Raw genomic sequence first — 11,768 nt, 5'->3', positions numbered from 1 at the left:
CCTCCTCACCTTATGTGCGGTGTTTATTGTAAACTGGGTTAGCTTACTGCCACCTTTACCTGTGGAGTATTGTGCATGGTGATAAGGATCATGGGAAAGCACATCCCACACGACCAGAGCTCATGATGTTCTGAGTCCAGCAATAAAAGCTGAGCAATACCATAACAACAACAGACCAGAGAATACACTGTGTACGTGTGCCTTTGGGGAACAAATAGATCATTTCTGAAGCCATAACTGTTTGCTTTTCTGTAATCTTAAGGGCCTGGATGATAATTATTATAATAATGCTTTCATAAGCAGGAAGGTCTTTACCACATCTATTAGAATAGCACTGAGAAACTATAGTGTTATAATCGCTAATAGCGGTGTTGTTGAGATCACTTTCAAAGACTTTCTTTTATTAGTCAACGAACAATAAAAATGTAGACAGCCAATCAGAAACCATGCTGCTTTAAGGAACTCAACATTATAGGCCACATATGGTGTTAACTAGGGCTGGACGATTTGGTCTAAAATCAAAATCTTAATTAATTGAACACTTTAACTCCATTACGATTAATGAACAATTATTTTAATTATTTATTTTAGATATTAGCCCTCATAGTTCACTGACAATTTTGTACAGTAAATATGCTCACCTACTGTATTACAAGTGAGAGATTTATGAAGGAAAGTGTAAAGGAAACACACACTATCTGCTATCTACAGTATGATTATTTATTGAACATCAACGTTGAATAACTGAAATTTAAACACACATTGCCTAAAACCAGCTTTTCTTATAAAACAGTAAAAATAAATAACTTGCACCTTTGGAAATAAAATAAATTATTATCAGTGTCTTTCATATTAAAAGGAGAAAATAATAATTTTAAGTAAATAATGATTTTAATGTACCGAAAAATATGCCGTCTCAAGGCATCTCAGCGCAGCTTCCAGTCATTGTCAATGTAGTGCAAAGTAAGGCTCAAGAATGGGTCCATCGTCCTATTTGACCAGAGATCAGATGTGGCAGCAAAGTGAGAAATCTAAATCCACCTCAGCCTTTAACAGAGCAGGCTCAAGCGACTTCACATGCGGTTGGGAAAGTAATTGAAAAAAATCGTCCTGGAAAAAATTAGGTAGATCATTGGTTGTGAGTGACGATTTCGATGCCTTTTCGATTAATCGCCCAACCCTAGTGTTAACTGAACGTCATTTAAATGTTCTTACTATGCTTATTTACAAGTAGGCATGGGCCGGTATAAGATTCTGATGGTATGATAACCTTGGATAAAAATATCACTGTTTCACGGTATTACGGTATTGCGATTACTGCTCTAAATTATATTCTTTTTTATAATTTATAAATGTCTGGGAAAAAAAAATAAATAAAAAATTCCTCTTTGAACACAATATTTTATTTTAAGAACCATTTAAAATATTTTGGAATAGTAAACATGTCAGGCTAAATGATTCAAATGGATCATTGACTTCTGCTGTCGTCATTTGTTTCAAAAACATGGATCTCTTTACCATTTAAACAGCATCATTGGATATCTTTTCTGCTGAAGATACTGCAGATAAAAAAAAATGTAAAAACGTAAATAAAAAAAAATCTTACACATACCTTAGGAACGATATTACAGAAAATTTTGGCAGTTTTAAAACCTTGACTTTTCCAAACCACGGTATGCCTTAAAAACGGTTATTGCCCCATGCCTATTTACAAGTTCATATATTTATTTTGGTCTTCTAGAATGCATTCATGTGATTTACAGATCAAGATGAGCATTATTTCTCATACTGTACATTGTTGCAGCACCTCTTTTTGACTCTCTGTTTGAATTCAAGAGTTCCCACTAAGATATGCTTAGAGTTTATAGCAGGTTTGGCAAGCTGTCTTAGGAGAGAACCCTGAGATTGGAGATATTTGAGCCCAAGGCTCCCGCCCGGTCAAATAAGCAAATAATCCGAGATCAGGTAGGTTTCGAGAGCTCCCCCTTGGAAAAGGAAGGAAAAGGAGGAGATGGGGTGGAAGAGGGGATTCTTCCAAAACAAAGATAGAGCAGTAGGGAGATAACAATCCATTTATTGTAAACTAGGATCACTTTGATTGGATTAGTATTGATTACAGATGAGCAGCCAGTAGTGCTCAATCGTATCACGTGCTCCTCTCGAAATTAGTTTATGAAACTTCATTTCAAGAGTTCCCACTAAGATATACTATTCTGGAGATCAGAGATCAGGTAGGTCTCGAGAGCTCCCCAAAATGCAGACTCTGGCAGGAGTCTGGGAAAAAGGGGATTTGGACGGTGAAGACTCCTGTTAGAGGGTGACAGGACGAGTTAGGTGCTCGAGGAACACTCTGTAAGGAGATGGAGTGGGGAGTGACAGCGCTATATATTATATTCATGTACTTGTGTGTGTATATATATATATATATATATATATATATATATATATATATATATATATATATATATATATATATATATATATATATATATATATATATATATATAAATAAGAAGGTTGCTAAGGCGTAGGAGGGGCAGTGAGATGACTCCAGCGGGAGTCGAAGCTTGGGGTAACACTCCTGCGGGAGTAAGAGCCTTAGGGGGGGCAGGGTCCGGCAGGAGTCGGGAAAGGGGAGGGGGTAGTGAAGACTCCTGCGGAAATGGCCAGGGGGGGTGGGGTGACAAGGGGGCTTGGTGGTAACTCCAGTTAGCTGTGTGACAGGGAGAGAAGGCAGGGTATTGCTCAAGCTAGAAGGAAGAAAAAGAAGAGAAGGTGGCTGGGTCATGCCCTCGCCCTTGAGTGGTTGCCGGTTGACGGCTGGCAAGGGTCATCTGGGCTTCTTTGAGGTGTCTTTGAGGAGCATCGGATGACTGCCTTCCTAGAGTCGGGAATTGTTTTTGTGGAAGCCATTTATGCTTCTGTGGTGGCTGCCCCTATTCTGAAACAGAGTATATACAGGAATCAGAGAGTGAAACTCAATAATTTAAAGACTCTTTCATTTAAACATATACATTTAAAGACCTTATAACTACTTCAATCGGAAACACTGTTGAGATTTTACCAGTGTATTTATTGAAATAATCCAAAACTAAAACATTATTCGTACACGGAATCAAAGTCTATTAAATTAATCTAATTCAGCAGGTTGTCGCATAAAAAAAAAGCTGCAGAAATAATGTTGTTGCCTTGGTTGCTGCAGTAAAAAGAGTTCATCAACTACACAGCATTGTACAAAGCCACCAAATATTACGGCTTTAATTCAATCACACTTAGCATACAACGATACCTTGTACGATCAAAATGATGGAAATTTAATACCTTGCAAAAGTATCTAAGACTTCTAACACGTTAAGGGCCCCAAACTTCTCTACATTGATTTATCAACTCTTAATACCCTCCAAGGCCCCATACACATCCTGTGAAAGAGTGGCTGTAGTGTGAGTTTGGGGGGAGCCTGAGAGGTGGAGAACTGCTATGGAGTGTCTTTATGGAGTGAAATTAGAATCATGTTACTGGGCGGTTTGTGTCATCTATGAATAAGGAGAGCGGCGAGGGGGGTTGGGGGGTGCAGAAGGTGATTAAGGCTCGGCAGATTGTCTATGCTGTTGCAGAGGTGCAGTGGTAGTCAGCATTGGAGCGTTATGAGTGCTAAATATTGTCAGTAGTGATATGTAGAAATGAAGTAAAAAAGGGGGCTCAGGTAGAGGGTGAGTGTAGCTCGGCAGACCGTCTCTGCTGTTGCAGAGGTAATCAGTATTAGAGTTGGAATGTTCCCGCAGAAATGTAAAACACTCTCAGTAAGGTGAGAGTGAATAAGGGCTCAGCTATAGCGTACCTGAGTTTGCAGTGGTGCTATGGGTGAGTGTAGCTCAGCGGAGCGTCTCTGCTGCTGCAGAGGTGCAATGGGTCGGTATGGAGGCATATACCCTTCTGCAGAAGCATTTGCTGCTATAATAGTGCGGGGGAGTGTGACAATCCTGTTTTGATCCTCGATTGGTCTCACGCAGTCAAGTGATGCGATTTCGCAGGTCAGAGTTCACCAAGCTTGAACTTTGCACCGCAGCGAACTGCGAAACTTAACGCATGACCCTGCGTTTCCGGTCTAACGCATTCGCGTGCGTATGAATGGAAGTCTATGGGAGGAAAAGCCCAGTGTGACTGCAGCTGAAAGCTGCGGTCACACTGGGCTTTGTGTGTGTGAAATTCTGTCGTACTGCACTGCGAAAAGGGGCGGGATTAAACAAGACAGTTAGACATTTAAAAAAGCCAGCGATTGCTCTATGTTTTAAATTTCTGTCCAGAGAGGTCCTGTTTTGATCCTCGGTTGGTCTCACGCAGTCAAGTGATGTGATTTCGCTGGTCAGAGTTCACCAAGCTTGAACTTTGCACCGCAGCAACATGCGAAACTTGATCCATGACCTTGCGTTTCTGGTCTGACGCATTTGCGTGCGTATGAATGGAAGTCTATTGGAGGAAAAGCCCAGTTTGACTGCAGCTTTAGGTTCTGTTCCTTTAAAGCACACTTTGCTGTGATTGGTCAGTCCTTTCATTCAGATTCATAACAGCTGTAAAAAGTACCTGGGCTGGGGTACTTTTGGCACTCATATTGGAACTTAATTTTCTAAAGGTGGATCAAAGCAACCGAGCGAATATTATTAAAACGGTAATTTAGCCAAGTCTTGCAAAAAAAATAGTAGCTGTTGTCATTTGTTGTTTTCAGTTTTGGTGTGGATTTTTTTGCTTTGTACAATATTGTGGTTAAAATACATGACCAATGTCAGTAGCAGAAAAAAAAGGTAGTGGGGTTTGCATTTTTACAAGTCATTGCAACAATGCAAAAGTAACAATTACAAACATCTGTAAAGCATGTTAACACAGAAAAACAATGAAAGTCAGTGCACACAGGTTCCCCTAACTTAGCTAAAGCGGATGGTTTACATGTACAAACAGCTTTATTGCATCCAAAAGGAAAGCTAGAAATCAATACAAGCATAACAGATGCCCTTTAGAACTCAGCTCTTAGGCCATGTATCCAAGTGTTTAAGCCATCTGAAAACACAAGTGCTCTTCTAGATGTCTAGCTGGGGGCACTTGAGAGCGCATCTGCAGCATTGCATTTTTATTTTATTTATTTATTTTTTATACTTTAGACACTGGTTTTTGTGGAATATCCATAGGACTGTTACTCTCATTTGATTGTTAATCTCTCTAGCAGATGATTTGTTTTTGGACTAAAATAGCAGCACAGCACAAAATTAATTCATCCTCCATTTTCTCCATATCCTACATTTCTGATTTGACTGCAAAACCTAAAAATAAATAAAAAAATAAATGAATAATATTCTGACTGCTGGTCAATGTGGTATTTGCCCTGCACATCTTCTCCTTCACTGTGATTGAATGACTGACTTCAAAGTGACATTAATAGGCAAACTTGTTCCTGGAGGGCCGGTGTCCTCCACAGTTTAGCTCCAACCCTAATTAAACACACTTGAAGATGCTAATCAGTGTCTTCAAGATCACAAAAAATCCCTCCAGAACTGACTTTTCCCACCCTTGCATTAGAACATACCTCTCACACATACAGTCTTTACTGTTTCATTACCTGTTATTTACTGTTAAAATATCATGTGTGAACATGACCTTAAAGAAAAGGCAGGTAAAGCAGATCTGACAATTTTCTAGCATGATACGTTTCAAATGACGAGTAAACTACCTGTATCATGCTATGTGTAAACAAAGAAAGGGTAGGGAGTAAGGTAAATAAGGTAAGGATTCAGTGAGTGCAGTATAACTATTAGGCATACTGCATTTTTCAGAGCCAAAAAACAAACAAACACAGAAAAAATGATGTCATCATCGCCTTACACCTGTCACAACCAGATTGGACAGACAGAAAATCTGAAACGTATATTTTTATCCAGCTTGCTGAAGAAAACATGAACAGATTTCACTGGTGTTTTGGTACAGATGTGTGAATGATGAATTACTGGACAAACTGTTTAATTGCTTATGTGAACAGCACATTTATGTATTTTTCACATTGTTCTGGTAATTTTACAGTAATTTGCTAGGATTACTGCGTGAAAAGAGCTGCTGATACCCAAATTTGAACATTTGTTATAAAAAACGTATGTTTATCATGAAACATGCTCAGCGCCCAGTGAAACATATGAAAGTGCCTTGTCTGATGCCATAGATATATACACTAGATATCGCATACAGACCCTGAGCGTGTATCAATAGCTCTGCCACATTTGTACAGTGCTACCAGGACAAATATCATATTTGCCCCCCTAGTCAAGATTAAAGCCAATGTGAAGATGCTGGACTTTAGCGCTGTGTACGGGTGTATTAACGAGCAAACAAAGAAAACAAAGCACAAAGGCAGAACATTTCATAGGTAAGATTACGTTTTTGTATGTTACGAACTTTTGTGCTAAACAGATATTGATCATAATACAGTCTTTTACTGCCCTGACCATAAGCCAAAGTAGCACCAACTTGCACTAAATACCCGGCTTATGCTAGTTTGGTTGAATAGAAAAAGCAAACAATGTAAATGAACCCTGCTGAAAAATCCAGCTTAAACCAGCCTAGGCTGGTTGGCTGGTTTTAGCTGGTTGACCAGCCTGATTTTAGAGGGGTTTTGGCCATTTCCAGGCTGGTTACCAGCCTTTTCCAGCCTGGTCTTAGCTGGTCAGGCTGGAAAATGACCAGCTAAATCCAGCTAAAACCAGCTTGACCAGCCTGGTTTAAGATGGACATAGCTGGTTTTGGCTGGGCTCCCAGTCTGGCTAGGTTTCCAGCCTGACCAGCTAAGACCAGGCTGGAAATGGCTGGAAACCAGCCTGGAAATGGCCAAAACCCCTCTAAAACCAGGCTGGTCAACCAGCTAAAACAAGCCAACCAGCCTAGGCTGGTTTAAGCTGGATTTTTCAGTAGGGAAATAAGACAATAAGATGCTGCGGTGCTAGAAACTTCTATTATTCTCAGCCAAGTGAATGAGTCTTTCATAACGGAGATTCAGTCACAAACGAATCTCTCCCTCCGTTAGCATTAGAAGTGAACACAGGAGAGGAGGTGTATCAAATTTAACAGAGAGGGAGGATAATACATTTCCACACACACAAACACATACAGGAATGCCAATGCGATCACTTAAGGCTCGTTTCCACTAACTGGTACGGTACAGTACATTTCGGTTTGGTACGGGTCACCTTTATCAGGCTTGCGTTTCCACTAACAAGGGTACCCTTTTGGTGGACGTGGTGTATGACAAAAAGTTTCAGTCGACGTCATTCTCGCTCGAGGAAATGTTTACAATAAAGCTGTCCAGGTCGCTCACATATCATATGAGAAGCTCTTCTTACAAAGCAGATGCTTTACACACATAAATACTTGTGTAGAAATGTTTATTTCTAACTTTTCAATGAACATGAGTTGATCATAACTGCAGATCAATGCGAAATAGACTACTGTAACGACTGCAAATTATATAAAATAAATAAATAAATGAAAATATATAAACACATATAGCCCCTTACAGTCTCCGATATGTTACCAACTACAGAAGAACTACGCACAGCAGACATTTAGTCCGTATTTAGGTTCAAAAACAACACAAAATATAGCCCACAGTCAGTGAAAACCTCTCATCTGTGTCTGTAATCTTCAGCAGCACATGTAGCCTCTGTTAGACAGTAATTCCATCATTCCCAGTTCATATTAGTCCAAAGGTGAAGATGATAAGTTAGTTAATCATGGCATTTTGTTCATGTTTGCTGAAAAATAATGTGCTCCTTTATTCCCGGCTTCTCCTTTATTTTTTTCGCACTTGACTCTCGCGTTTGTCAGTGTCTGACAGGATCAGGTTTCAAAAGCACATCAATAATCAAGTGCACGTTATTATCATCAGCTCAAGAAGTTTGTTATTTCAGATATAGACGCGCGGCGAATGCAAGGAAGAAAGCAAAACCACTCGCGCCTCAGACTGCCTCGTAAAAAACTACGATGCACAGGGTAGATTCTGCTCTACTCCATGCCTTTGTGGCTGTTCAACAAGACGACTACAAGGTTTGTTCGAGCCCAGATCGACCATGGCTCGTTATTATATGTATTTATAATTCCGCAATAATCTCTCGCTGTGTATTTTAAACATGGCGGGTTTTTTGTTTTCATTCTGGCTTGTTGCGTAAGCGAATGACGTATCTCTGTAAACCAATAGCGTTCAGCTGCGCGTGTAGCTCTGCCTTTTGGTACCCTTTCTCGTGTTTGGTCCCCTTTCGAAAGGGTGCCGAAAAAGTGGTACGGTACGGTACGGTTCCGTATGCCTTTTGACAGTGGAAATGGCCATAAAAGCGTACCAAACCGAACCGTACCACTCAGTAGAAACTGGCCATTATCCATAGATGTAGAAAAGTGATGTTATTATTATTTTAGAAATTTTGCATACTGAACACAGGGAAAACTCCTGATCATAGATATATGTATATATGTGTATATATCTCAGGCTCTGGATGGACAGTCCTCCGCTGGACCTTGGTCCCACATTCATTGCAAAGGAGCGCTACCCTGTACTAAAATGGCGGCTCTATTGACGCATTCCCTCCAATAGACAACAATAGCGTTAACGATGTCTAATGTAAATATCTATGGTCTGACGTGGTTTAAAAACCAACAACAACACTTTCACTAAAAGCAAATGAAAAAGTGTTAGCTTCAGGAAAAACACTTTGATGGACACACGGCCTTGCTTGTTTCATGTTGATTGTATTTATATATCTTTAAATACTCATGGGCCAACAACTACAAATATTCCCTCTTGAAACATCTTGGTTTTCAACATGGCGAGCAAACGCCAACAGTTTACATAATTGATTGCAGCTTCCATTTATGCAGATTTCATGATTAGTAAATTAACCTCTTGGCCTCCATTCAGAAGTAATTGTTCAGGAGAAATCCTGATTTGGGTTATGACTGTTAATTCTGTTCTGGTGAGTAATGCAGCTGTCAGCTGTGTAGTACATCTGTCGAGGCAGGGTAAGTGCATAGGCATTATGGCAAGGAAGAATGTTCTGGAAAATGATACGAATGGTTCAGCGACGGCTCTCAACGGAGGAATGTTAGTTTGACGTATCTGCAGCACGTACAGGAGAGATTTATCGAGAACTCACACATCTATCAAAGAAGCCAGTGAGATCATTGAACAGTCGTGAACGTCGCGCTTACTGTCACATTCATTATCCTCTGAAATAAACCCAGCGCTTTTTGTTCCGCAAGACTATATATAATGACGCTGAAGCGCAGCGGCTGGTGAAATAGTTTCCTATTCTCACTAAATAAAGAATACGGCCTAGGCTTACCGTTTGTAGAAGCGAGGAGCATAATTTGATATTTTTTTGCAGTCTCCATGGACACAAATACCGCAGAGTCAGATATTTCCTTGTCGCATTGTCCTGACAGGCTTCATGGCATGTGTCCCAGCCAAAATGAATCCCCTAAAATACATCTCTGAGATTTGCATATGATTACTTCCCTGTGCTTGTGGCCATATGTTCTACGTGCGTTAATTAGTTTATGGGAGAAAGAGACAGCGGGGGAGAATCGCATGCCGTTTGCTCTCCAGGAAGCCATCCTGACATAAACATGCAGGTGTGTCATTTTATAAATGGAACTGAAACCATTTTCAGGAGCTCTCTCTGGACTGTGGTCAGTTGTGCTGACAGAGCTGTTGTCTGCTGGTCATTTCTCTCTTACACTTTGTCACCACAGGTGAGCTCAACCATTGAGATGCTTTTCTCACAACCTGTAGTTGACGTTTGACTGTCCCCTTTCATTGATCTGTTCTGACTACACTGGTCCTCTGAAAGAGACATCCAGCAGGCTTCATGTAATCTATGCTTTTTCATAAACTGTTCGTCACCTTAGAATTATTAGATTCTATCTAACATTTCTGTCAAAATGGAGTTATTGACATTTTTTATTAAATGACAACTTATTTACATTATGGGATGTTTTTGTTGTTTACATTTTAAGACTTTTTATTTAAAAACAAATGTTATACTGTTTTCTATATGAAATGCAAAAACTTTAAAGCTCAATATCTTAAAATCATTCAGAACGCAGATCGAATCTTGTAATTCCAAGGTGATGTGTTCTTTCTATTGTCTGGTTATTGGAAAACTTGTATGGTAGTTATGTAACTAGGGATGTAACTGAACATATTTGGGCCCATGATTCAAGATGCATGCATGTTTAACCATCATCTGCATCATCACAAAAGTAGCAAAAATGTATTTAAATATTTCATGTGCAAGACTACTTGCAAGTGTTCATTTTTTTTCACATGAATTTTAGCTTCAGACATGGTTTTTAGACTAAAATGTTATTTAGTTTTAGTTATATTTTAGTCATTTAAATCATTTCACTTTTATTATTTTTTTTTTTTTTATTTTTTTTTAAGATTTATTTTTGGCCTTTTTGCCTTTATTAGATAGGACAGTAATGAGGCAGGAAGCGAAGTTGGAGAGAGAGGGAGGTAGGGTAGGGAAATATCCTCGAGCCGGGATTTGAACTCGGGACGCCCTGACGTGCCACTGCACCATACGTCGGCGCAATAACCACTAGGCTATTGCGCCGACCATTTCATTTTAATTGACTACATTTTAAAAATGGCCGTGCTTTCAACAGTAAAAATACTACACTAAATATATTTAGCCTGGATAATGAAACGAATAACCATAAATCATAGTGTTTGGTATTTGTGTGAATGACACTGAGATAATTTATATATTAGTATGCATCTCTGCTTGTGGGAAAAGCTGTTTGTGATGTGCATTGGATCAATATACGACCTTCTAATCACCACATGGGTGTTGTTGTTTATTTTTTTTTATGTAACAAAGGTGTGATATGTTGATAGTACTACTATAAAACATTGATTTATAACATATAGCAGTATTTTACATATACAATAAATGAAATATGACAGTTTACTATAATCTGAAAATCTACACTGTAAAAAGTAATTTAATTGACTAGTAGTTTTAGGGCAAAATGTTTTCTCACTTTTTTTAAGTAAAGTCAACATGTTGCTATTAAGGCAACATGTTTACTTACTTTTTAATATAATAACTAATCATGTAGCAGGTTTTGTTTAATTCTAATATATTAAGCATTGTAATACATTAATTATATACCTAAAATTGTATGCTCATATTCTCCTGAGGGAAACACTTATTCAGTCCACCTACAGTATACTGCATGTCTTTGGACTGTGGGGGAAACCGGAGCACCCGGAGGAAACCACGTGAACACAGGGGAAGCAGGCAAACTCCACACAAACGCCAACTGACCCAGCCGGGGCTCGAACCAGCAACCTTCTTGCTGTGAGGTGATTGTGCTACCCACTTTGCCACCGTGCTGCCCTTATACTGTGCATTAATATGTATGCATTAAATATAGAATAATGTATTGTATATTGACTTTAAGTGCTTACAACAACGCAGTGCTGTTTTACAGATCATGAATTAATCCAGATCAGATGGTTTTGTTATTCTTCTGAATCCCTTGCCTGTGATTTTTGGCACATTCGTTGAATTTGTGAAAGCAACTGTCATTTTCACACCCCAACAACTGCAAAGGGTCACCATATCGAAACAACAACTGCTGGTGTGTGTTGGTGTCAGTGCTGACAGTGTGAACTAGCATTCTTTTCATATTATATCCTTAAGCCTGTGTTAATGTCTTTTGAATCACAGGTT

The sequence above is a fragment of the Danio aesculapii genome, chromosome 20 (assembly GCF_903798145.1).
Source record: "Danio aesculapii chromosome 20, fDanAes4.1, whole genome shotgun sequence".
Classification (NCBI taxonomy): Eukaryota; Metazoa; Chordata; class Actinopteri; order Cypriniformes; family Danionidae; genus Danio; species Danio aesculapii.
Note: the sequence above shows the minus strand (reverse complement) of the source record.